Here is a 5,194-nt window from a genome sequence, read left to right as displayed (position 1 = left end):
AAAGCATAAACTTCTGATCAATAAAAAAGCGTATATCTTATTTTTCTTTTAGGGAGGGAGGGCGATCGCTGATGTTGTTAGAACTAGGACCCAACCCATTTGCAGTTTATTATTTCGAAAACCTATTGTTCCTCTTTATATATATGTGTGTATATTATTAGCAATAAAATATGATTAAACAGATGATCAGTTTGTTTTATCCACTTGTGTTTTGTTTTACTTCTTAATGATAAAGTTATGTTGTTAATTTCTAACTAAACATTTGTTTTGTATACCAAATATATTTAAGTGTTTTATCATTGTTAATTATTGACAACGTTTTGAAGAATAGATATTTAATCTAACATGTATAATTCAATCCTCATTTGATACTTTTGATAAACAACTATATAATACAATAACATGTCGATGCATTCGATCTTAATTAACACATTGTGTTTAATGATATTATAAGCAGAATAGCTATTGAATCAAAAAGCCATTTAACTGATGAACAATAGTAAATAATGAAGCCCGGAATTAGAGCCTTTCATGAACTAATTGTAGGGCAAAATCAACGATTTCCAACCCAAATTCAATAACAAAGCATTTTCAATTAAGACGCAATTTTGTTTATGAAATTATAGTGAGTATTATTAAAATTATGTTCCCCTCTCCGAGATTTCATTTTATAAAATTGGATAATATTTTCATACAATATATAAACATCACGTCAAACGTATACGTATGTCAAACATGGCAGATTAGAAGAGATTTATTAGAACATGACAGGACTCTAAACACTAGAACAGTGGACTTTAGCATACAGCTCGATTTACAACAATACATTCAAAAAAACCAACAAATGTAAAGTTTATGAAATCGTCACTGCATACAAGTTCGTTGAACACTCTTGGTCAAGTGTGGTGATACAATACAGTCTTCCAATCAGACACTGTAGCTGTTTAAAGCCTGAAATATTGTACATGCAATAGAAAGTGAAATATTGTTGTACTTTACACATGCTGGTATATTGTTTATGGTGACACTAGTAACCGTAAAGATGCATGCTGACAACTTACATGAGCCGCGTCAAGACAAAACCAACATAGTGCTCAACCAGCCTGAGCATCCGCGCAGTCTGATCAGGATCCATGTTGTTCACCTACAAACCCTATTACAAGTAGAGAAACTGAAAGCGAACAGCATGGATCCTGATCAGACTGCGCGAGAAAAGCTTATTTAAAAGCTCGAGCAAAACTAGGAAAATTTGCTTCAAATGTTTATTATGAAATTTGTAATATTTAAAGCAACAATAAAACTATCTTATGTGAATGTTTCAAGGAGGATGCAAAAATTTAGAAATAGGCACCAGTCATTTAAAAATGCCTGTAAGTCTAATACTGACAAATCATTTATGAAGTCAAGCTTATCATTGACAAAGATGGCAGATGTTCACTTACCCAGATCGCACGGATATCAAAGTATCAATTTATACGATTCTGAAGAATCACTTGACAGTTAGGCGAATAACTGCCTGATGAATACCCCATTTGTTAACATCTGACGAGCTAATGTATTTTTTTTCGGGAAAAACGAGTGACTGACCTTCAACATCCTCCGTACTCTCCAGACACCCTATGACTTTTTCCTCATTCCTAGACTGAAAAAAACGTTTTGCAAGCCATCGCCAAAAGAGCAGAACTAGACTTGGTTCGGCCATTTTTCAGTTATTGAGAGATAAACCTAATAAGGGAGGACTTTGTTGAAACATTTTAAAATTGCATTAAACGTCTGAAACGTTGTATTTCTGTACGACAGGCTGTAATAGAAAATTGTAAAATATTTGCTCTTTTGTTAAATCTATTTACCAAAATTGCATTACATATTTACCTACCTTCGTCTTAGATTCTCATTACATACGTAACTTCATGATGTAACCAGCAACTTTATGAAACATGTTGTATTGTTTCAAATTCAAATGTTGATAATAGTGTTATTGTGTCGAACCTGACGTTTAACTTATGATTGCACTTTATAAATGCTGTTATATTATTCATGATTACACATAGATGCTGATATATCATATTTTTTATGTTTATAATTTTATTCCTACACAATCTGACATACTATTCGTCATGGAAGGTACCGTCGTGTTAATGATTACACAAATAACGTTATGGAAGCTACCGTCTTGTCTTGTTCATGATAACACAAATAACGCTAAAGAAGCCGATGCATTGTTCATGATTACACAAATAACGTTACGGAAGCTACCGTCTTGTCTTGTTCATGATTACACAAATAACGCTAAAGAAGCTGATGCATTGTTCATGATAACACAAATAACTTTATGGAAGCTACCGTCTTGTCTTGTTCATGATTACACAAATAACGCTAAAGAAGCTGATGCATTGTTCATGATAACACAAATAACTTTATGGAAGCTACCGTCTTGTTCACGAAAACACGAATAACGCTATAGAAGCTGATTCATTGTTCATGATTACACAAATAACGTTATGGAAGCTGCCGTCTTGTCTTGTTCATGATTACACAAATAACGCTAAAGAAGCTGATGCATTGTTCATAATAACACAAATAACTTTATGGAAGCTACCGTCTTGTTCATGAAAACACGAATAACGCTATAGAAGCCGATGCATTGTTCATGATTACACAAATAACGTTACGGAAGCTACCGTCTTGTCTTGTTCATGATTACACAAATAACGCTAAAGAAGCTGATGCATTGTTCATAATAACACAAATAACTTTATGGAAGCTACCGTCTTGTCTTGTTCATGATTACACAAATAACGCTAAAGAAGCTGATGCATTGTTCATGATAACACAAATAACTTTATGGAAGCTACCGTCTTGTTCATGAAAACACGAATAACGCTATAGAAGCTGATGCATTGTTCATGATTACACAAATAACGTTATGGAAGCTACCGTGTTGTCTTGATCATGATTACACAAATAACGCTAAAGAAGCTGGTGCATTGTTCGTGATAACACAAATAACTTTATGGAAGCTACCGTATTGTCTTATTCATTACTACACAAATAACGCTATAGAAGCTGATGCATTGTTCATGATTACACAAATAACGTTATGGACGCTACCGTCTTGTTCATGATAACACAAATAACGCTATAAAAGCTGATGCATTGTTCGTGATTACACAAATAACGTTATGGAAGCTACCGTCTTGTCTTGCTCATGATTACAAAAATAACGCTAAAGAAGCTGATGCATTGTTCATGAAAACACAAATAACTTTATGGAAGCTACCGTCTTGTTCATGAAAACACGAATAATGCTATAGAAGCCGATGCATTGTTCATGATTACACAACTAACGTTATGGAAGCTACCGTCTTGTCTTGTTCATGATTACACAAATAACGCTAAAGAAGCTGGTGCATTGTTCGTGATAACACAAATAACTTTATGGAAGCTACCGTATTGTCTTATTCATTACTACACAAATAACGCTATAGAAACTGATGCATTGTTCATGATTACACAAATAACGTTATGGACGCTACCGTCTTATTCATGATAACACAAATAGCGCTATAGAAGCTGATGCATTGTTCATGATTACACAAATAACGTTATGGAAGCTACCGTCTTGTTCATGATTACACAAATAACGCTAAAGAAGCTGATACATTGTTCATGATAACACAAATAACGCTATAGAAGCTGATGGCTTGTTCATGATTACACAAATAACGTTATGGAGGCTACCGTCTTGTCTTGTTCATGATTACACAAATAACGCTATAGAAGCTGATGCATTGTTCATGATTACACAAATAACGTTATGGAAGCTACCGTCTTGTTCATGATAACACGAGTAACGCTATAAAGCTGATGCATTGTTCATGATTACACAAATAACGTTATGGAAGCTACCGTCTTGTTCATGATAACACAAATAACGCTAAAGAAGCTGATGCATTGTTCATGATTACACAAATAACGTTATGGAAGCTACCGTCTTGTTCATGATTACACAAATAACACTAAAGAAGCTGATGCATTGTTCATGATTACACAAATAACGTTATGGAAGCTACCGTCTTGTTCATGATTACACAAATAACGCTATAGAAGCTGATGCATTGTTCATGATTACACAAATAACTTTATGGAAGCCACCGTCTTGTTCATAATAACACAAATAACTTTATGGAAGCTACCGTCTTGTTCATAATTACACATATAACGCTAAAGAAGCTGATGCATTGTTCATGATTACACAAATAACGTTATGGAAGCTACCGTCTTGTTCATGATAACACAAATAACGCTAAAGAAGCTGATGCATTGTTCATGATTACACAAATAACGTTATGGAAGCTACCGTCTTGTCTTGTTCATGATTACACAAATAACGCTAAAGAAGATGATGCTTTGTTCATGATAACACAAATAACGTTATGGAAGCTACCGTCTTGTCTTGTTCATGATTACAGAAATAACGCTAAAGAAGCTGATGCATTGTTCGTGATTACACAAATAACGTTATGGAAGCCACCGTCTTGTCTTGTTCATGATTACACAAATAACGCTTAAGAAGCTGATGCATTGTTCGTGATTACACAAATAACGTTATGGAAGCTACCGTCTTGTCTTGTTCATGATTACACAAATAACGCTTAAGAAGCTGATGCATTGTTCGTGATTACACAAATAACTTTATGGAAGCTACCGTCTTGTCTTGTTCATGATTACACAAATAACGCTTAAGAAACTGATGCATTGTTCGTGATTACACAAATAACGTTCTTTTGTTGTTCATGATTACACAAATAACGCTTAAGAAGCTGATGGATTGTTCATGATTACACAAAAATGTATAGAAACTGACGCATTCTTTATTATTAAACAATTAATGTTTTAAAGCTGACATACTGTTCATGATTACACAATTGACATTACAGAAACTACCCTATTGATCAGTATTACAAAATTAACGTTATAAAAGCTTAATGCTAATCATTTAAGTAGTTGTTGTATAGTAGCCTTATTGTACAAGTAATTGTTTGAAAACTCGCATGTGAATGTTCGTGATTAAATTTAAAACTTAAAAAGAGGCTGACATAATGTTTATTGGTGTATTAACTGTTCAGTTATTCATCAAGTTGCGCCATGCTGTGTCACGCTATATAAACACTTCCTAGGGAGAATACTTCAC

The sequence above is a fragment of the Ruditapes philippinarum genome, unplaced genomic scaffold, assembly GCF_026571515.1.
Source record: "Ruditapes philippinarum isolate M1 unplaced genomic scaffold, ASM2657151v2 ctg350_1_1_1_1, whole genome shotgun sequence".
Classification (NCBI taxonomy): Eukaryota; Metazoa; Mollusca; class Bivalvia; order Venerida; family Veneridae; genus Ruditapes; species Ruditapes philippinarum.
The sequence above is the reverse complement of the archived record's forward strand: the minus strand, read 5'-3'. Positions refer to the sequence as shown.